Here is a 23717-nt window from a genome sequence, read left to right as displayed (position 1 = left end):
TCATGCAGCCAACTGAAAGTTGGCTGCATGAAAGCCCACTAGAGGGCGCTCCGGAGGCGATCTTCCGATCGCCTCCGGCGCCCAGAATAAACAAGGAAGGCCGCAATGAGCGGCCTTCCTTGTTTTGCTTATATCGTCACCATAGCGACGAGCGGAGTGACGTCATCGACGTCAGCCGACGTCGTGACGTCAGCCGCCTCCGATCCAGCCCTTAGCGCTGGCCGGAACTTTTTGTTCCGGCTACGCTGGGCTCAGGCGGCTGGGGGGACCCTCTTTCGCCGCTGCTCGCGGCGAATCGCCGCAGAGCGGCGGCGATCAGGCAGCACACGCGGCTGGCAAAGTGCCGGCTGCGTGTGCTGCTTTTTATTTCATTAAAATCGGCCCAGCAGGGCCTGAGCGGCAGCCGCTGGCGGTGTTGGACGAGCTGAGCTCGTCCAGACCGCTCAGCTGGTTAATAACTCCGTTAGAGATGGTAGCGACCGCCCATTTACTCAACCCAAATGGCTGGGCAGGGCCACCCTCCCCTATTTACAACTATAAGCTCATGAGGTCCTGTCTCCAGCGAGACAAGATCGGTATTATAAAACTTAGAAGGATTGCACTTACATCGTGATAGACGCTTGGGGCTTGAGTTTAGTTGGGGTTGTAGTAATAGTACTGAACCATAGGGTTATATCGTGTCAGGTTGTCAGCTCCTAAATGAGAGTAATTGAAAAGAGGAAAAGAGAGGGAGAGGGGAAAAAAAGAGGATCAAGACCACGAGAGCAAGGGCCCACCAATTCTCCTTAAAATAAAAACATTTTAATTTAACATATTAGCCCAGGTAAGTGCAGTCAGTATCGTCCTAATTGTGAGCTCGTCTCAGGCCCTACAATATATTGGTGAGGGGGGACCATATTTTGTCAAATTTCTTCATACTATCCATTATTCTAGCTTTAAGCTTCTCAAAAAATAAAATGCGGCAAAGTCTCTGTTTAACTTGATTAAAGGACAAAGTTGTGGTGTTCCAGGAGGCTGCGATTGTTAATTTTGTAACTGTGAAAATAAAGTTAATTAGAGCATTCTGAGTGGAGGTCAGATTCGGATACGGGAGGCCCAGAAGTATATGGACAGGGTTTTTAGGGATAGGGATGTTGAGCAGTGACGAGGCCCACGTGCAGACCCTTATCCACAATCTGTTTACTTTTTTACATTTCCACCACGTGTGGGTGTGGGTACCAGCCTCTGCACAACCCCTGAAGCAGTTAGACGTAGAATTCGGTTTGATTTTTGCTAGTTTTTGTGGGACTAGGTACCACCTGAATAACAATTTATAATTGACTTTAATTAGGTCAGCATTCACAGAGACCCGGGGAATATTGTTCCAAATGTCCTGTAGGTCCTCGGTTGCTATTGTCACGCCCAGTTCTTTTTCCCATTTTATTATATATTCTGGTTTCCATTCTGAGAACATTCTTGTCAGGTCCCTGTATATCATAGAAATTACTCCAGGGGAAAAGGGGTTTGTTGAGCATATTGCCTCATAAGCTGTTCTACATGAAAGAGAGGAGATATCAGGCAGATTGGATTCACAAAGTGAATTATCTGCCGATATCTAAAGAATTCCCTTTGGGGTAAGTTGTGTTTCTCTTTCAAGTGGTCCAGCGATTTTATCCCTTAGTCTGTTGTAAGATCGCAAATTCTAGTTAGTTTAGCTCTAGACCACCAGTGGTAACTAGCAGGGGATGATAATCCGGGTGGAAAGGATGGGTTACCTAAGAAGGAAACTAAAGGTCAGTGGGGAGATATTCGCTTCCCCGAGTATTTGCAGCTGTCCCATATTACAAGTGAGTTTTGGATTAGGGGGTTGGAGATTTTATTGCGGGTAGAGGGGGGGATCCAAAGAAGATTTTATATTTTGATGGGATGAATGATATTCTCCTCTATACTCACCCAAAAGGGTTTCCCTACATTGGCATGCCAGCTGGGCAGCCTTATAATACAGCTTTAGGTTAGGAACGCCTAAGCCTCCATTAGAGCGTTGCAGAAGTAAATATTTCCTTTTGAAGCGAGGTTTCTTGGAGCCCCAAATAAAGTCGTTGACTTTTTTTTGTAAAGTTTCGATGAACGTAGAGGGGACAGAAACCGGGAGTAACCGAAACACGTAAAGAAGCTTAGGGAGAAAAGTCATTTTGATGGCTGCAATTCTGCCCATCCATGAGATTGAATACCTCTTCCAGCACTCCAGCATCTCACAGAGCTCCCGGGACAAGGAAGGGTAGTTATAACGAAATAGTGTATCGTAGGAGCCAGTGAGGTAGATACCTAAGTAAGGGAGTTTACAATTCTCTACTTGGAATTCAAAAGTGTCCTGAAGAGCTTGCATTAGTAATGGGGTTAGGGATATGTTTAGTGCTTTTGATTTTGTGGGATTGATGTGCGGCCTCGAAACTTTCCCGAATTGTGCTAAAATTTTATTCAAAGCGAGTAAGCATTTGGTAGGGCGGGTAACACACATTACAAGGTCGTCTGCAAATAGTGCGATTTTATGCATTCTGCTGCCTACCTGTATGCACTGAATGAGCACTGAACTGAATGAGAGTTACGGATCAGAACGGCCAAATGCTCGATGTATAGAGCAAAGAGTAGTGGGGATAGGGGGCACCCCTGACGGGTGCCTCGCGTGATATGAAAAGGGGATGACCTAAAGTAGAGTGACCAGACGTCCCGGATTTCCCGGGACGCGTCCCGGACTGCATGAGGTCCCGGGAAACGTCCCGGTTTCAGCAGCGGGACATCCCGGCCTCGGGACTCTGGCCACTCTATCCTCATGAACTGGCAGCGGCGTCTATAGACGCCGTGCCAGTTCACTGCCCGCAGCCCCGCTCCAGCCTCCTCCTTCCGGTGTCTGTTCCGACACCGGCAGGCGAGCAGGGCTACGGCAAGATGGCTGCCGAAGCCCTGTACTGGAGACTATTTGTGTCTCCAGTACAGGGCTTCGGGCGCCATCTTACCGTAGCCCTGTCAGCGCGGGAGACGAGCAGGAGGAAGGTAGTCCCGGGAGCAGCGCGCCAAAGGCCGGAGACTTCCGCCAGGTGAGTAAATGCTTTCTTTTCCAGGTGTAATGTGCTCCCATTACGTTTCTTTTCTGGGGAAAGGTTTGCCCGCAATTTTGTTTCTTTTCTGGGGAAATGTTTGCCCGCATTGTTTCTTTTCTGGTGAAATGTTTGCCCGCATTGCGTTTATTTTCTGGTGAAATGTTTGCCCGCATTGCGTTTCTTTCTGGTGAAATGTTTGCCCGCATTGCGTTTACGTTCTAGTGAAATGTTTGCCCGCATTGCGTTTCTTTTCTGGTGAAATGTTTGCCCACATTGCGTTTCTTTTCTGGTAAAATGTTTGCCCGCATTGCGTTTACTTTCTAGTGAAATGCTTGCCCGCATTGCGTTTATTTTCTGGTGAAATGTTTGCCCGCATTGCGTTTCTTTTCTGGGGAAATGTTTGCCCGCATTGCGTTTCTTTTCTGGGGAAATGTTTGCCCGCATTGCAGTAATGTTCTGGTGAAATGTTTGCCCGCATTGCAGTAATTTTCTGGTGAAATGTTTGCCCGCATTGCGTTTATTTTGTACTGACATGTTTGCCCGCATTGCGTTTATTTTGTACTGACATGTTTGCCCGCATTGCGTTTATTTTGTACTGACATGTTTGCCCGCATTGCGTTTATTTTGTACTGACATGTTACCCGCATTGCATTTATTTTATACTGACATGTTGCCCGCATTGCGTTTATTTTGTGCTGACGTGTTGCCCATTGCGTTTATTTTCTGGTGTCCGGGGTAACTGTTACTGCATTTATTATTTAATGGTCATAGATGGCTATGTTTGCTGCTTTGTGGTTACGGTATACTATTAGCATCACACAGTTTCTGCACACCCATGATGCAAAGTCTCATTTGTCCACATTATGGCGTAAACACTGCTTTCTTATGCCTCGCTGTTACATCATTACGTTAGCTCCGCCCATACAATGTCATGGCCAAGCCCATTTTCACCGCGGCGCCGCAGCCACTCCCCCCCCCCGGTCTTCATCGCTGCGCTCTCCTCAGTCCTCCCCACTTTTCACCAAGGTGCGCGCGGCGCGACCCCCCCCCCCCCTGCGCCCCCCTTCCCTGTCCCAGGTTGGACCCACAAAAATCTAGTCACTCTACCTAAAGCCTTGATATGAGATTGCTGCTGACGGTGTAGAATACAAGGCCTTGATCCAGTTGATCATATTGTCACCAAAGCCCCAGTGTTGCAGTACAGCTAGCAAGTAGGACCATGCTACCGAATCAAAGGCCTTTGTGATGTCCAGTGCCAATAACATTGCTGGGGTAGAGGTGAGATGAGCTTGATAAATTAAGTGTGTTAGTCTGCGAACACTATCTCCAGCTTGCCTTTGGGGCATGAAGCCCACCTGATCATTATGTATGAGTGTGGTGATTTTATTCTTTAAACGATTAGCCAGAATCTTGGCCAGAATTTTGATGTCTAAGTTTAGTAAGGAGATAGGGTGATAATTAGACCAGATTTGCGGGTTGGTGTTTTGTTTAGGGATCATACTGATGAGCGCCGAGATAGTTTCTTGATGGAATTGGGCCCCCCTAAGGATATTATTGAATGTGTTGACTAAATGCGGAGCCAAAATCTTGCTGAGCTTCTTATAGTAAACGGCCCTAAAACCATCCGGACCTGGTTGTTTATTTAATTCTAAATGTTTTATTACTTGTTGGACCTCCAGTAGGGAAATTTCCTTGTCAAGGGATTCCTTCAGTCCCACTGGGAGTGCTGGAAGAGGTATTCTGGACAAAAAGTCACAAATCTGTGTGGAGGAAGAGATGTCGGGGGAGTTGTACAATTTTTCTAGGTTAGAGCGGAAAGTTTCAACAATTTTGACAGGGTTGGCTGACAATTGGTTGTGGTCAATCTGTAAGGAGATAGGCTTAAAGGATAAATCCGATTGGCTCAGTCTATTGGCTAGCAAGGTATCGGGCTTGTTGCATTTAAGATAAAATTTGAGTTTAGCGGAAGTAAGTTGCTTCTCTGCCGACTCTGTCAGGGCGAGATTGAGCGCAGTTTCTGCTTTTAAAAGATATTTTTTATTATCTGGAGAAGGGGCTTCCCGAAATAACTTATGTGCTTCTGTATACTTTTTTTCCAATTCTGATAGTGCTTGCTGTTTGTCTTTTTTCCTTCTAGAAGCAACTTGAATAAAGATGCCTCTAATCACTGTCTTATGGGCTTTCCATACCGTTAGGGCAGGGATGTCCGGGTCTGAACCATTAAGGGTAAAATATTCAGATAGTTTTTCACTGATCTGTTGTGAGATATTTTCATCTGTGAGAAGGTATTGATTCAAGGTCCACCGGAATTCGGTGGGGCGCTGAATCAGAGAAGATAGCACAATAGCATACATATTATGATCAGACCAGGGCGTAGGGCAAATTTTAGCTGATTTAATTGAGGGAAGCAGGGAAGATAACGTCCAGCAGTGGTCAATTCTGGAAAAAGAGGAGTGGGCACTAGAGTAAAATGTAAACTCCTTCTTACATGGATTCAGTTCCCGCCAGATATCGGTTAATTTAAGCGACCTGAATGCTGACCTAATTGTTTCAGTCTGTTTCGTGTTCCCTAAATTCGAAACCCCTTTCAGTGATGGTTTGTCCCAGAACGGGTGCAAACAGTGGTTAGTGTCTCCACATACAAGAAGGAACCCTTTACTATACTTAGAGATTACATTAAGAAGATGTGAAATAAAGGGAGCTTGCTTATCATTGGGGGCGTTGTAGGAAATAATGGTGAATGGATTGTCCTGAAGAGTGCCAACAAGTAAGATATACCTGCCTTCCGGATCCGAGACTGACTTAGAAAGAGAGAAGCTCAAACCATTTTTAATAGCAATCAACACTCCACGTTTCTTAACCTGCGTGCTAGCATAGTAGACCTGCCTATAACCCTTGTAGAGAAATTTAGGCTCATGGTTCTGAATAAAGTGTGTTTCCTGGATGCAGATAATGTCGGCCTGCGACCATTTAAAATATTGGAAGGCTTTGGTTCTTTTCAGGGGTGAGTTAAAGAGACACTGAAGCGGAAAAAAATATATGATATAATTAATTGGTTGTGTACTATGAATAATTACTAGAGGATTAGCAGCAAAGAAAATATTCTCATATTTTTATTTTCAGGTATATAGTGTTTTTTCTAACATTGCATCATTCTCTAATATGTGCAAATTACACAACACTCAGCATTCAAAATGATTCTTTCAGAGCAGTCTGTGAACTAATGACCTCTCCTCTGCCAGAGGAAAAGTAAATAGTTAACTAACAGTTGAGATAATAAAAGTCAGAACGCAGCCCTCTCAGCGACTTTGAAAGTCGTAGAGATAATGGCTTTTCTGTATAGAGATAACAACTGGAGTTTCTTAACTCTTCCTGTACTGGAAACAATTACACTGATGTATCTGATCTTAATGTTTTATTTCTTAGCTGTACTACACATACAAATAATATCATAGTTTTTTTTCGCTTCAGTGTCCCTGAGCATTTATTGAGACAAATTTAAGGGGAGAATTCATGGAGGAAAGGTTGAGAGGAGGAAGAGGGGGCACCCCGCTCCCGTCATGTGGTCAAAGAAGAGAAAGGAAGAGAGAGCTGAGAGGAGAGTAAGAGAAGAAAGAGCAGGTTTAAGGTAAATAAACTTACACATTGCAATAGGGTATAAACTCAACAGGAGCTACCCTATCAAGGTAGTGTAGAAAATGACACTTTGTGACAAATAAAATTAAAAAAAAAGTTTCCATTTCTGCTAACTTGTGACAAAAAAAAAATGAAATCTGCCACAGACTCACCATGCCCCTCTCTGAATAACTTCGGGGGTGTCTACTTCCCAAAATGGGGTCCTTTGTGGAGTGTGTTTACCGTGTAAAGCCTAAAGGTGCTCATAGGACTTTGGGCCCCTTCGCGCACCTAGGCTGCAAAAAAGTGTCACACGTGGTATCGCCGTAGTATGGAGAAATAGTATAATGTGTTTTGGGGTGTATTTTTACACATACCCATGCTGGGAGGGATAAATAAAACATTTTTTTTTTACACACAATCTTCCATTTACAGAGATATTTCTCCCACCCAGCATGGGTATGTGTTTTAAAATACACCCCAAAACACATTATACTACTACTACTGAGTACGGCGATACCACGTGTGACAATTTTTTGCAGCCTTGGTGCGCTAAGGGGCCCAAAGTCCTATGAGTACCTTTAGGATTTCACAGGTCATTTTGAAGCATTTGATTTCCAGACTACTCCTCACGGCTTAGGGCCCCTAAAATGCCAGGGCAGTATATGAACCCCACAAGTGACCCCATTTTAGAAAGAAGACACCCCAAGGTATTCCGTTAGGAGTACGTTAAGTTCATAGATTTTATTTTTTGTCACAAGTTATCGGAAATTGATTTTTATTTTTTTTCACAACGTGTCATTTTCCACTAAAATGGTGACAGGAGGAGATTGATGGGTGTTTCAGGGGGTGATTAGAGGGGAGAATAGATGCAATCAATGCACTGGGGAGGTGAACAGGGGGTTCTGAGGGCGATCTGAGGGTGTGGGCGGGTAATTGGGTACCCGCAAGGGGCAGATTAGGGTCTGATCTGATGGGTAGCAGTGACAGGTGGTGATGGGGTGATTGATAGGTGATCAGGGTGTGATTAGAGGGGAGAATAGATGCAAGCAATGCACTGGCGAGGTGATCAGGGGGGTCTGAGGGCGATCTGAGGGTGTGGGCGGGTGATCAGGTGCCCGCAAGGGGCAGGTTAGGGTCTGATCTGATGTGTGGCAGTGACAGGTGGTGACAGGGGGTGATTGACAGGTGATTAGTGGGTGATTACAGGGGAGAATAGATGTATACAGTACACGGGGGGGGGGGGGGGTCTGGGGAGGATCTGAGGATGTGGGGGGTGATCAGGAGCCCCCAGGGGGCAGTTTAAGACCTGATCTAAAACATAGCGTTGACAGATTAGGGGGGTGATTGGGTGCAAACAGTGGTCTGAGGGGGTGAATAGGGGGAGGGGTCTGAGGGGTGCTGTGGGCAATCAGGTGGCAGAATCAGTGTATGTGTGTTTACTAGGGGGGCTGCCTCCTGTCCTGGTGGGCCCTCGATCACTGGGACCACCAGGGCAGGAGGCTATATATATATATATATATATATATGTATGTATATACACTGTATGTATATATATATATATGTATATGTATATATGTGTGTGTGTGTGTGTGTGTCTGTCTGTGTGTCTGAATGCATGCATATATATCATACACACACACAGATCACCTCCCCAGTGCATTATTTACATCCCCTCCCAACACACACACACACACACACACACACACACACACACACACACACACACACACACACACACACACACACACACACACACACACACACACACACACACACACACACACACACACACACACACACACACACACACAGATAGATAGTGTGTGGTTGGGAGGGGATCAAGGGATGAATGGGGGGCGATCAGGTTAAAAAATGTGTTTTTTTTTGTTTACTAAAATCACACAGCCTGTCACGGCTGCAGGCTGTGCGTCTCTCCCTGTCAGAAAAGATTGACACAGTGACAGGGAGGCGGAATGGCAACTATGTTGCCTTTCAGAGGGTGATGGCTGTGATTGGCTCACAGCTATCACACGGCAAGGACCCCATCAGTGACGGCTCCTGCTGATACCCGGAAGCCTTAGCTGTCATAAGACAACTAAATGCGGCGGCTTCGGTGCGCATGATCGCGGCGGGTAGCAGCGGCGCCGGTGATAGAGATCTACGCCCTGCCAACTAGGAGCCCATCAAAACAGGACGTACATCTCTATCACCTCGGTCCGGAATTGGTTAAGACACTATATTCTAAGCCTTCAGTTTAGGTTCATTATGCGGGGTACACCTTAGACTTCTTTGGTATTTGCACAGGCACCCGGCAATGCTGCCCACTTTCACCGATTCTATTTATCTTGACTATGGAGCTCTTGGTGCATGCCATCAGACAAAATGTTAAGATTGTCTGGTAGAATGGACTTGTATCCTGCATAAACCGAAACGTTTTGCTGACAATTTGCTGTTATTTGTGACTGAACCCTTTTTCTCCATCCCAGGAGTTGATAATCCTCCTCTCTAAATGTTCCTCTGCATCCGGCCTCCAAGATAACCCAAGTAAATCGCTGGTCCTAAACATCACTTTAATTACGGACACTTGTCAACTATTAAAAGCTGAATACAATAAAGTCCTGCTTATCCAGAACTCAGCTAACCAGCAGTCTCAACAAACCTGCACAAATTGCTGGCTGTACTCACAGTGGTGTAGGCCAACTTCTTTTTAGGCTCTGCTCTGTTTAAAGTGTACCATAACCTAAAGAAAGACTCAGAATCAGATTGAGGCTTCCCTTGTTGCTCTGATGTCCCCAGTCGCAGAGTGTGCACCACCCTCCGGATGATTAGCGACAAGGCATTATTGGCCTCAATTCACTAAGATCATGCTGGAGATAATAAGGCAAGAGTAAACTTGCCACCACACAGTGAGAGAGTTATCTCTTCATTCCCTAAGTTACCTCCTCTGTAGTTATTTTCACATGCAGTTAATTAACAGCCTGTCTAACTTTAGAATTCTGGAGTTATTTTAAGGATTGAAAAGTTAACTTAAAGACAGAAGAGTTAACTTTAGGTTTGCCTGAGGTAAAATGTTTCCTGAATACTACATGCCTTATCACCATGGTGATAACTCTAGAAACGTTATTAAAGACAGGAGATAAGCTTAGTGAATTGAGGCCATTGGCCTCAATTCACCAGAGAAGAGTTAGTAAGAGATAAAAGGTCAGTATTTTATCTCATGCGGTATTTTAACACTTTGTTTGCAATTCACCACTGTGAGAGGATAGAGAGAGAAGTGTTCGGTAGCAGGCGATAATGGTGCGATAATGTAGAGATATGGATGCGAAAATCGTGCGATATATACGATAGTTATGCAGTGTTAGTGATTTGCATGCAATACTTTGCCTCTCTGGATGCTGGAAGTAAAGGATTGTGGGTAGGAGGAGGAGGTTATTACCAGCATGTGACCGCAGAGGGTCGCCCACTCTGTTTTTTTGACCCACTCCTTCCATTACAAATCCCTCCCTCTGTTCTGCATATTAAGCATACTAAGCAATATTAAGCATTTACAATATTAAATGGATGGGTGAAACGGAAGAGTTATTTGGATACATTTTCACACTCACTACTAATGAAAAATGTATCCACATTCATCCTTCATTTCAACCATCCACCTAATATTGTAAATGCTTAATATTGCTTAATATGCTAAATAGTGTAAATGGGCTGCTCTCTGGTGCCTGAAATATGTACAGTATAGGCTGTTACTGTGTGCTGCTAGTAAACTAGCTGCAGAGTGAGCTGCAGCAGCTGTGCGAAAAAACCAATATCTCCAGGTACATGCAGGAGATAGATGAAAAAATAATGAATGGCCACACCCCCTTTTTTCCCTGGTGAATTGGGATTTTGAGAAAAAATAACGACTAACTATCGCCTATTTATCGCACATTTATCGCATGGATTACTCTGTCGATATTTCACCCTATACTTCAAGAGAATTGCTATTTGGAGATCTTACAGGAGGTAAATTACCTCCCATGAGATAAATAGGTCAGTAACCACTAGTGAATGGAGGCCATTGTCACTAATCATATCGGGTCACGTACCTCCTCTTTTGCATATAATGCTTGTCTCGCAATGACAGGATTTTATTCCACTTAAAATGTGCCTCCTGGATGAGACCCACATCAGATTTCAATTGACTGTATATACTCGCATATTAGCCTAATTTTTCAGCATAAGAAATGTGCTGAAAACGTACCCCCCTCGGCTTATATGCGAGTCCGTGGAGCAAAACAGATGGAGCAGGTTTTGTTAATGGCAGAGAAGCGTAAGGATTGTGCACTAGTGATCCTGCTCTTACCAGCTTGCACCCTGCTGTGTCCGTGCCCTCCATCCCCCACAACATAGTGTGCAGAGTGTGCTACTCAAGACTACCTGTGTCTCCTGGCTTGTGGAGCGGAGCATGCAAGCAAGGTGTCAGTGGTGCAATGATAGGGAATTTTTCCTGTGTGGCAATCGCTGTGTCTCATATCTATGATGCCATCTAGTGGCTTCTTGAGATACAGCTGTATGGGGAGGGGGGGGCGACTTGAATTGAGGGAACATCTGACTACTGTGGAGGGGGCTATATTGGGGAGGGGGCTTATACACGAGTCAATAACTTTTTCTTGGTTTCTGAGAGAAAAGTGGGTCCTTAGGATTATACAAGGGTCAGCTTATATGAGAATATATATGGTACATCATTTTCTAAAGAGTGAATGTCTTTTGACTGGGTTGTTCAGGCTTTTCAGGCTGTAGGTTCACAGTCTTTTCTGAAAGAATTAATTTTCCAACATTGACCGTCGTCCATTTAGCTCCCCACTCTTACATGCCATGTTACAAGCTTGGAAACCACCTTTCAATTACTTTGAGAAATCAGATGATTCTGTAATGCCAGATATTCCAATCTCTGTCAATGAAACATTTCTAGGTATAGTTTGCCACAAATTCTCCTAAATCCAGCTACGGTATCTCACTGGATGAAGAACATTTCAGCCATACTACACAGCCCAATCCCATTAAAAGGAGGCAACTCAGATTGGGACAACCTTCTCTCATTCCAACAGCACTCTCCTGTAAATACATTTGCCAAATTTTGTCCCGATGAAACCCAGACTAACCACTACTGACTTTGTTAAAACTCATAACTCACTTACAAAACTAAATGCGTCTTGCGTGTAGAAACCCCTCATTTTATAAATGGTATTTGTGCCCTAGGAAGTTAGTAATGTTTTCGAGTGAATATTCAAATTTTTTGGGGAAAAATGTTCTCAGGCTGGCACTTTCTATCACATACTATGGGAATGTCCTATTATCTAACCTTTTCAGGCCTTTAGTCTTTTGAATGTTCACAGTGATTACCGATTTCCAGGTCCCCACTTCCCCTGTTAGGTATTGAGGAATTAGGTAGTTAGTGGGGTGCTGGTCTCCCTGGGATAAGTCCACAACACAACTAACAGACAAGGCTTCAACAGTGTTTAACACCACTGTGAAGTTTTAATTTTCAGCTGTGTACACCTCGTTGGCTGCCCGTTTTTTGCCCTGCACCCACCGCCATTTGCCTCAATACGGGTAGGATAAAAACAATGCCGATTTTCGGCAATGTGTGCAACAACTACGTGATTGTGACTCACTCACCTACCACTATATACAGCATATTGTTTGGAATATACTGCTGAACATCTGAACACGGAATAAAGTTAACACTGCTGTAGTGCCCGATTGTCTACTATCACTACTTTATTGATAATTTATATCATATCTGCATCCAATCTCTATCATGAGCACTCAGTATCCATTTTTGAGGTAGCAGTTTGTGACTTGATACACCTCTCTGCCAATGACTCACAATGCCCAATTTTTTTTTTTAACTTGGAGGACTAACTATTGTAGTGTTGGTTATTTTCACACGCTTCTTTGATTGGTATATTTTAAAGCAGGGAACGGCAGAGTCCAACATCACAATCAGGACAGTAGAATCATGATTCCTTTCTGACATTTCCCTTTCTCATCAGTCTTTGAGCAGCAAACACCACATCATGGTTGGTTTATTTTTGGGGGGAGTGGGTGGAATATAATCCATTACATGACAGCCAGTGAGGCGCTTCGATTTCACAGCGTAAGAGGCATGGCGCCCAACTCTGGCATCTGATGCGTTCTGATATTTCAGGCAGATGCACTCACACATCTTCCAGATAAAGTCTGCATGAGTTACTGGCCTGTAACTGCTTGTAGAGGATGTATGCATACCACAAGCTTTGCTCCAGGAGATGGCAAAATATATTTTTATAGTTTTTTTTCCTGCTGTTTCCGTACTGCGGGGTAAAAAGTAATCGCCTGGTTGGCTCCGTCCACACCATCCATCATGCAATTTTAGTCCACTACGACCTGAGGCTTTTGAATGTCTTTACCTCCTCCCGTTCTGGTGGTGACAGTTGAGGCATCGTGGACTGTACTGAGGAGACAGGCATCTTTCTTATCACGTCAGAAAAGAGCCAGCATTTTCCCCTTTTGCCAAGCAGCAATGTCCTCAGTTTTCAGCATCTGTTTGGCAAATGCTGATAGCATTTCCCGCCTGCTAGGCCTAACGGTGCCATAGGCATCAGTCCTATTTTGTATGAGGAACTCAAAAAGTTCAAGGGAGCTGTAAAAATTATCAGTGGTGACACAATAGCCTTTGTTCAGGAGAGGCTCAACCAGAGAAAGCACAGAGGATGTCGCCACTCTGTAGTCATTGAACCTGTGTTTGAACTTGGTGCCTTTGCTGGAATACAGTATTGTATTCCAGATTTAACCAGTTGACGATTCACATAGCATGTACGATTTTATGCCACAGCAGGCCCACTTAGATGCTATTTACTGGACCCAACTCGCCTCCTTTTATAGGCCATCAGACTCGTCAACACTTTTGTCCCTCTGTGGTACATAATGGGTCCGGCGGTTGTCAACAACAAGCTGATACACCTCCCAATTTTTTTTTAGTTTTGGCGCAGGGTGGGTGGACTTTTCGAAGGTGGCATTGTTGCTGAAGTGCAAAAACTTTATGATCAAGCTAAACCGATATTCGGACATCACTGTTCCAAAAAAAGGAGTAGCGATTATTTTATTGGTAGACCAATACAATTTCTGCAGGGGCTTTTCCACCACCCCCTGCTGAGTAATTAGTCAAAAAAAAAAAAAAAAAAAAAAGAGCCAAATGTCCTGTCAGAATTCTAGCGGTTTTATTTATGCAGGAAAAGCTGTCATATGTGTATGTTTTAAGTTTTAATGTTCTATGCAAAATTTTATTGTAAACTCTAAAGTTGGGGTACTTCTTTAATATATTGCTCTGAGACATCTCACCATTTTCCAGGCTGTGAATTTTATAATATTTTAGTTACAGACTCTAAAACATTCTTGTTTATGTTAGTGCGCTTGTCTGCGGTCTTGACATTTAAAAGACGCTTGTGTGTGAAGACAGGAAAGAAACACGTTTAAAACCATTTTAATTAACTGCGTCAGAAATGACCTAATCAGAATTTATAAACAATATTATGATTTAGGTATTCAAAACATGATAAAGCATTGACGCACGGAAGCTTCAGCCAATCAGAACCTGGGATTCAGGGAAATTCCAGATTAGGCAGCCATATTGCATCCAATCCCTATAAAAGTAGGAGCTGAAAGCTCATAGTTTGCAGAAATTCAACAATCTCCTGAGAGGACACACGAGGCAGAAGCTACCTTCCCACACGTGGTTCTAGACCAGGCATGGGCAAACTCAGCCCTCCAGCTGTTACGGAACTACAAGTCCCACAATGCATTTGCCTTTATGAGTCATGACTGTGGCTATCAGACTCCTGCAATGCATTCTGGGACTTGTATTTCCGTAACAGCTGGAGGGCCGAGTTTGCCCATGCCTGTTCTAGACGCTAAAGAGATGACAGAGAAGGGGTAATATGCTTAATGTTCTGGTGATTTACTTTATTCATTTTTCAGCATTAAGTTTTGTTAAGATGTTAGCAAGAAGTTATTTTAGAAGCTATTTTTTATGCTATTTCTTTAAGAAGATTACTACAAGTTTTACACAGATACTATATACACAGCTATTGATACAGATGAGACGACTTTTGATCTTATTTTACATAACACAACTGTTACATTCTTTTTTGAATGTACTTAGCAGATTGAGGATCGCTTGGCTATAAAGGCCTTGATGGGATGGAATACTGTTAGAAGGAAACACTACTTAGAACTGTTCATATTTTGTATATATGCCGTATGATAAGCAAATACAATTTTTTATATAAAATCATATACTGAGTGCTCTGATTCATTTCAAGGTACACCGTCAATCAATAACTATTGTTATAGAGGGTTCAGACACCGCTATGACGGATTTATATGATGGCAACGCTTTTAAGGCTGTTCCTTTACTGAGTTAGCAATCATGAAAAAGGCAAGAACCGCTCAGGTTTTTGACAGTTGGCGCCCAACAGTTGATGATTATCTTGATTGTTATCTTGAAATATACTTTCTTAAGTATAGACCATATTTTTCTATCGCGATAAGAGAATAAAAAAGTACTTATATACTCAAATATAGAGTTGGATATGCATATATTCCTGCCACACCCAATCAGGACAGCTCCATCCCTGGAAGCATTTAAGTCTAAACTGAAAACCTACCTCTTTAGTCTGGCATTCATGAACATCTGACTATCTCTCCTCTGTAACACAACCCAGCCTGCAACCCTTTATTAGTCTGAGACACAACTATGCGCTTTGAGTCCTATGGGAGAAAAGCGCTTTACAAAGGTTATTGTATTGTATTGTATTGTATATGAAGCATCCAAAATCTGAAGCAAAGGAGGAAGATATTCTTATGCTTTAAAATCTCATAGAGGAGAATTGTTAATGAGCACACTCAGTTTATAGTCTATGAAAAGACTTAGAAGAGAAGATAAATACTTTGGTCTATCAACCTAGAAAAAGGAATAGTGCTACGTGTATTTTACATTTCTGATACAATGAAGCAGATTATATTGAATCAGCATATTGAAGCAGACTACATTAAAATACATTATGAAAATGGCTACCTTAGAAGTGCAGAAAAACTTTTTGAGAGAAGCTCAGTGAAAAAGAAAAATGACAGAGCAGGTTTTGTCAAACAAAGAATATTTTTTTGTATATATGAAAGAGATTCTACTATCAAGAGAATTAACATTGTTTTTATACTAGAGAATTGAACAGACACTAAATGTAGAAGACTGCAGATACAAGACAAGTTACAGCTGACAAAAATGAGATGCAAGAAGAAATCTTTGTTTTTATTCTTATGAAAACAAGAACCCTTAGTGTGTGATTAGCACTACCAGATGTCGACACAGGAGAAGACAAGACAATCCTCAAACAGGCAGCAACACAACATATATTCAGAAATGGACTTAAAGTGATATGACACTTGATTTTTTTTTTTCTCTCAGACTACAAATGAAAGTTTTTTTTTTACGACCACTGATATCAGTTTTTGTTTGATGAAGAAAAAAAAAATCAAAAAAACGACTACTGTCTTCCTATACAGACATTAATAAACAATTATGCCAAGAAGGAAATAGAAGAACAATGCACTAGTGAAGGTTCAAGTTTTGTTTGGTTGTTTTTAATTTTTTGTCATGAGAAGCTAAAGGAGCAATGAAGACTCAGATATAGCAGCTGCCATGTTTAGAGGTAACGGATGAATATATAGAAGTGACTGTTTTTAATTTTTATAGTCCTGGCCTCAAGGGGGGGGAATTTCTACTCATTTTTGAGGCTAGATCCTATTAAGAGGCATCAAAGAGACTATTTTTGTCACTACATTATACTAAGAAGGTTTGATTAAAAAATAATTGAAAATGTTACTACTGCAGCTTGGAATTCTCACAAGATAATCTCTCTTGTCTGAACCAAAGAAGACTCCAAACAAGCATTCTTTGCAGGCACCCAGAAGAAACCCGCTAAGATAAGCGATGAAAGCTACATGCTAGAAGAATATGCCAAGATATAAACATGAAGACAAGCCATTGAAAGAGGCTATGTTATAAGAAGCTCTGATCTGAAAACAGCTGAAGAAGAAACAATTGGAACTGGAGTAGCCAGAGAAGTTTGAGGACTAAACGGTACTTTTACTTCTTTAACAACTCCAACCACTGGTTGACGCACCAGCTGAGAGAAGATCGTGACAGCACTAAGAAAAGTGGGCCTGAAGGAATACAAGAAAAGAAGACCAGACAGAAGACGACATCAGGTTAAAAGATAAATGAGATTATAAGGTGGGTGAAGAAGTGAGCATTAGAAGATGAAGATGGAGATATTCAGTTTTAACAGATACATCTGATGAACTAGAAGAGGAAAGATTTTTGACATAGAAAATACCAAAAGTGAAAGTGAAATGAGTGAAAGAAGGTTTTGATAGATATTTGAAACTACTAGAGACCATTACATCATATCAAGGTTTCAAGATCAAGACTAAGATGTCAAGCTCATCCAATTATAGAAGAAGCCAGCCTATGTACAGATTTTAAAATGACTGATTAATATGCATTAATATTCTATTTTTGATTCTATATATGAAGATGATGTGGAAGATATGGATTTTTCTACCTATGCAGCGATATACTGCCATGCTACAAATACAGAAGCAGATGCAATAAAGACTTATGAGAGGTTACAGGAAGAAAGACATTCTACAGGAGAAACAAGGAGATAACTGTTCACAATAATGAAATACAGCAATCAAGCTGGTACTACAGAAGACTGCACTAAACTACATTCTATGTACAAGATGATTAAAGGCCTGGTGAAGAATGAAGCCTGGATTGATTAAGACTTCTAAATATATGAAGAAGAAATGAAGTTATGTACACCAAGAGACTGGAAGAGAAAATCCATGCCTTAGGTAATCGACTGATGAAGTTCAAGGAGAAGAATTTCAAGTTGATACTCTATTCAGGAAGTGTGATACTGTGCTAGTGATGAACAGATAACAAGAGAAAATGTTTTTGTAAATGGACAAGGATTTACTTACGGATGTCAAGCTATGATAAAAGCCATGACACACATGAAGCCACAAATGAAGACATGTATGATATGCTATTGATGGATTTTGATGCACAGCTTAAACGTGAAAGTTTTTATTTCAGAAGAAGAAAATGAACATTTTTCAAAGAGAAGACATCTCAACTTTTACAGAAAATGGATAATACTACTTTTATTTTTAAAGAAACTAAGATGAACTTAAGAAAAGGCATAAGCAAGAAGAGACACAACCTGCTGTTATAACTTTTAACACTAGAGCAAACTAGTAAGAATGCACCCAGCACCATATAGCATCAACTTATATATTTTTCATTTTGAACCACAAGTGGGAAGGTAGTTAGTTTAGTTTTTTTATGCTGAAAATTCACCAGAATTTTGCTTATTACTTTGGGTTTTTCCCTTCTCTCCTCTTCCTTTTTATTTTTTCTCATAGGTGCTGAGAACAATATCAATTATCCGCAAAAATACAACCACAATGGTGTTTGCTGTACCGGATACATTTGATGACTACAAAAGCTGAACTTCACAATTTACAAAGAAGACCTCAAAATAAATTCAACTTGATGCATCAACAGTATGCTCAGCGTCTGAACAAGAGTGACTGCTGGAATTGTTCATACAGCCTTTATCCTTGAAGATGATGCCCAACTTAGCCATTCCAGTACTATTAGAGTTGGAAAACAGAGTGCCCGGAGTAAACCAACACGGACACAGGGAGCACATACAAACTCCTTTCAGACCCAGCGCTGCAAGGCGAGAGCACTAACCCCTACGCCACTGTGCTGCTCACATGAAATTAAGGAAAATATTCTTCAGAAATGTTCAAATATGCAATACATGGACAATTGAAAGAGAAGTTCCAATACTCCAGAATAAAGGACAGTCTAACATTTGTTTGAATTCCAAGAGATATGAAAATATCCTAAATGATGAAAAGCAGTAGGAGAACAGAGGCGCCAGCAGTATAAAAGCGGATAAAAACTTTAAAATTTGCTGGGAGGAAGTGGTGGATTTACCTTCATAAATCAGACACGAAAGACTGTCTGAATAGCAGCAATCACATGTATTAAATAGTACCCCAAAAAAGTGCAACGCGTTTCGCAGGCTCAGCCCGCTTCATCAGGCAATAAACATGGGAACAAAACAGAATTTCGACAATAGCAGGTGCAGAGCCTCATGTCTGCTTTATGGAGGTAAGTCCACCACTTCCTCCCAGAAAATTTTAAAGTTTTTATCCGCTTTTACCCTGCTGGTGCCTCTGTTCTCCTACTGCTATACCGTGTCCACCCCTGGTGGAGGGGTGATCTACCCCCTTTCGCATCTACAGAGAGCGACTTCTTATCCCTGAGTGAGGACAGGTCTAATCTCCTCACCTGCCTATACAGTGGTTGCCTTTGTGGTAACCCATGTTTGTGAGTATAATTTTCTCACAATAACCTTCACTTCATTTATGTTTAACATACTACACTATATTGGGCTCTCGGTTTCTCTACACTTTAAATGATGAAAAGATATGTTCAGCAAGGGACTATAGTAAATCTGCACATAGCTCTGCATAGTGAATGGAAACTGTACTAAATTGCAACACGACTAATAAGGAGAACAATGCAAAGATCTCTTTGAAAATACAACTTGAAGATGACCGTTGTTACTCATCCTTTTCAAGTTTCAAGAAAGCATCCTGGGACAAATGAAATTGCCCTATGATTGGTTCTAGCATTGCGTGAGGGTGGAAAAGGTAGATGCACCATAACAAGAGGAATACCCGCTACATGACTTAAGAGCAAGAATAACTCAAATGTCAATACCTAATCCGTATATATACAAGAACAGTATTGAACAAACTAAGAGTGAAACTCCTTCAAGTGCCATGGTATGCAAAGACTGACGTACACACTAGACATATATGCAAGATGACTAGCCAAAGTCAACTCAGAAAATATAGAGTTAAATGCGGGACTATTTGATATTACAGATGAAATGTTCTAAACAACCTGAACTGTCAATACTGCGTTAAAGTGGCAGACTTAACTGCTAGTAAAATCCTGGACTGGTACTAGATTACTTTAAAGCTACATAAGGGGGGATCCTATTGCGCTATCATGAGAACTGCATGTAGTATTCAAGAATTATAGACACTTGACTCAAAGCTATATGAAACATATGATGCTGTTAACCCCCTTGCCGGTCTAATTCCCGCGGCAATGGGGCAGCAGAGCACTTTAATTTTTTTTTTAAATCATGTAGCGAGCCCAGGGCTCGCTACATGATAGCCGCTGAGCAGCAGCATCTCCGCAGCCGATCAGAGTAAGCAGGAAATGCCGTACAGAACGGGATTTCCTGCTGGGCTTCCCCGGTCACCATGGTGACGGGGCGGGATGACGTCACCGATGTCATGGACGTCAGAGGGAATCCCGATCCACCCCTCAGCGCTGCCTGGCACTGATTGGCCAGGCTGCGCAAGGGGTCTGGAGGGGGGGGGGGGCGGCGCGGCGGGGGGCCACGAATCGGCGGCGATCGGATGTTACAAGCAGCTAGCAAAGTGCTAGCTGCATGTAACAAATAAAAAAATTAAAATTATGCAAATTGGCCCAGCGGGGCCTGACAAATCCTCCTGCGCAGGCTACCCCGAGCTGAGTGCGGGATAACTGGCAAGGAGGTTAAAGAAGTTTCCAGAAAAGAAAATTCTGAATGACTACTGATACCAATACTAATGAATGATTGGTGAGGATAAATACTTCAATCAAAGAGAAAATGTACACGACATATAAAGGGTCAAGCGTGTAACTGCATTAAGTATTGCAATGAGAAGAGACTGTGCTTAAAGAGGAGCTGTTAGGTACAGGGTCTCAGAGAAAATAAACACATATCAGTAGCTAAAGATTGGCTGTACTTACATTACATATGCATTTCACTGTCCACCTTTGGATTTCACAGAATCTTTATATAGTATTTGCAGAGAATGATGCTCCTGACAGCTCATGGCAGGCTCCATGTTTGTCTGTGTCCTATGAAGCCAAATGTGTCGTCATGTCCTGCCTGCTTCCTGATGATTCCACTCACAGAAAAGCTCGTACTGAATAACAGTACTGTGCAGTGAATATTAATTAGCCATGTGGCTAGGAACAATAGCGGACTCCTGCAGTGTACTCTGCCGGCAGTTTTTTCAGCGCTGTGGGCTGCTGCTTTAACACAAGCCCTGTAACTTATCACTAGCAGCCGAGGGGAGGGCCCCAGAATGCTTTGCTGTATGGTATGCGGCTCTCGGCTTCTTAAGAGCTTGGGTCTAACAGCTTTGCTGATAAGCACACATCAAAAGTAAGAGAGATTTTTAACTGCAGTATTGCCTTTTTAGCTTCCTTCTAAACTGTTTAACACAGGAGAATAGAGGTTTAAATTAGCTTTTGCAGCCTGACAGTTACTCTTTAACAAGAAAACAAGCACATTTCAAACTTAATCTACAGAATAATTATCACATTTGACTTTTTGAGAAAATAAACATGCCAAGATTTACACACAACAATAATGACAGTAGGGCTGAACGATTTTCGGTTTTTAAACCAAAATCGCGATCAGCGGCAAGACGATCTTGAGATTGTCAAAGTGGGCTGTTTTCCGCGCCACCACTGTGCCCTTCTCTGCTCTAGCTCTCGGCCCCCTACGCGTTGTCGCATTGCCGCGTTCAAGCAGCTGGGAAAGCAGTTTTTACGCCGAGCGGCGCCGCCGGTCACGTGGAGAGAGAGGAAAGCAGCACTGCTGGTCATGTGATGCGGCGCCGCTGGTCACGTGTCGCCGGCGAGGATGCTCAAAGGCGGCTAGGAGGATGGCCTTCTGCAAGAAGAGATGTGCAGAGCGCCTTCCGCCTCCTCACTCCCGAGCTGCAAATCACCCTGGGGAGCCAAGGGAGCCACATGCTTGTCCAGCCTAGTCTGCAAACAACGCACCAGCTGCTGGAGGGTCCTGTGCTGAAGGAGGAGGTCAGTGCTGAGGGACAGGTGTGTCATGAGCTGGGGGTGGTTCATGCTGGGGACAGTTGTGTCATGTACTGGTGTGTGTGTGTGGGGGGGGGGTAATTGTACTGGCAGACAAGTGTGTCATGTGCTGGGGGAGTTGTTCTGGGGGACAGGTGTGTCAAGTGGGGGGGGATCGTCCTTGGGACAAGCGTGTCACGTGCTGGGGAGAGGGTGGAGTCGGGCTTGGGGACAGGTGTGTCATGTGCTGGCAGGGGGAGTCGTGCTGGGGACAGGTATGTCATGTGCTGGGGGGGAATTCTGCTAAGGAACAGATGGGTTATGTGCTGGGGGACAGGTTGAGTCATACTGGTGGAAAAGTGTGTTGTGCTGGGGGAGAGCACGGCAAAGCGGATCGGGACTTTCTGGAGGGGGGGGGGGGGGAGAAGGTAGAAGGTACCAGTGGAGGTGAGGGGGAGACTATCTATCTGGCTAACCTGTACTGCGGCATCTATACTGGCTAATCTGTACTGGTGCACTTATAGCTGGCTTACCTATGTAGCTAGCTAACCTTTACTGGGCATCTAAAGCTGGCTAAACTACTGTATACTCGGGGCACCTATACTTGGCTACCTATACCGGGGCCACTCATACTCACCATCGATATCCTGATCCATCGTTGTGTAGCAAAAATTGTGAATCAAATCGAAATCGCAATTCCTGACAGAAATCGTGCAATTCAATCTTTTCCTAAAATCGTTCAGGCCTAGCTGACAGGCTACAACATAAGTTTCAAGAGACTTTTTAATCAATGGTAAAGATCATGCTCAATTCAAGAGAGAATTACTCTAAAATACTGGAAACATGAAGTAGAGAAGTAACTTCAACAATGGGATGTTAATATATATGATTTATTGAGAACATATTTGAAAACAGCTACTGTAACTAGCTATCTAGCAACTTGCATTACCAAGAACTTTTTATTGCCTACATGTTTTATATGATATCTATATTTAAATAGAAAGATGACATTTTATGGGATTCTGTTGGCAAACTACACATACTTTATTTTACTACATACCATTTGTGAAAGAAACCTTGTGGTATAAGAAAGGTGTAATTAACTGTATTAATACATCATACCAATCAACTAACTAATTAACCTGTTGTAAGCCAACAATAAAACATTGAATGCATTGTGCTCCAAAGAACCTAGGGACCACATGAACGGTATCATTCCTGTTTATACATTTTGAACTTTAAGTTTTACCATATCACTCGAACTTTGTAACAAATATTGCCAAGAATTTTTCTACATAGCTACACAAGCTACTACAGTGATAGAAACTACAGATTCAAGGGTGAATTCATACATATGCCATATACAAAGACTATAGCCGAATCCAGACCAGCAAAATATATTTTTTAGAGAAGATATTAATTTTACTATTGAGTCTATTGTCAGGCTGGCAACACAGCAGACAACGCTACTTAATGAGCAAGGTTTTGCATGAATGAAAGATTGCAATAATTCCTTTCAGAGAAACATAAAAGCAACAATGGAGATCGCTAATCATCTGCCATCATTTTCCAGCAAGGGGGGGGAGGGGGGGGGGATGTCAGAATTCTAGCTGTTTTATTCATGTAGGAAAAGCTGTCATATGTGTATGTTTTAAGTTTTAATGTCCTATGCAAAATTTCATTGTAAACTGTAAAGTTGGGGTACGTCTTTGATATATTGCTCTGAGACATCTCAGCATTTTCCAGGCTGTGAATTATTTTATAATATTTTAGTTACAGACACTAAAACATTCTTGTTTATGTTAGTGCGCTTGTCTGCGGCCTTGACATTTGAAAGATGCTTCTGTGTGAAGACTGGAAAGAAACACGTTTAAAACCTCAAATTACTGCAGCAATCATATATGTACATTTGCTCAGTTATTACACATAAATATTATTAATCTAAATAATAATCAATACCGTCCTTCCAAAGA

At 42.4% G+C, this 23717-nt stretch overlaps 1 long non-coding RNA gene across 2 annotated transcripts in view; it reads right to left on the bottom strand.

Annotated features, from left to right (window-relative positions):
- Nucleotides 1–654: 654 nt before the first annotated feature.
- LOC137517539 (uncharacterized) overlaps nt 655–23717 on the bottom strand; it is a 129038-nt gene continuing 105975 nt past the window's right edge. The window contains exon 3 of one of the 2 annotated variants that reach the window (XR_011020562.1): nt 655–695. This is a non-coding gene — a long non-coding RNA (uncharacterized lncRNA). Of the gene's footprint in view, nt 696–23559; nt 23599–23717 lie in introns of those variants that run through there. The other variant, XR_011020561.1, reaches the window with a different exon arrangement.

Source organism: Hyperolius riggenbachi, chromosome 5 (assembly GCF_040937935.1).
Source record: "Hyperolius riggenbachi isolate aHypRig1 chromosome 5, aHypRig1.pri, whole genome shotgun sequence".
Classification (NCBI taxonomy): domain Eukaryota; kingdom Metazoa; phylum Chordata; class Amphibia; order Anura; family Hyperoliidae; genus Hyperolius; species Hyperolius riggenbachi.
This window is presented reverse-complemented; position numbering and strand designations above follow the sequence as displayed.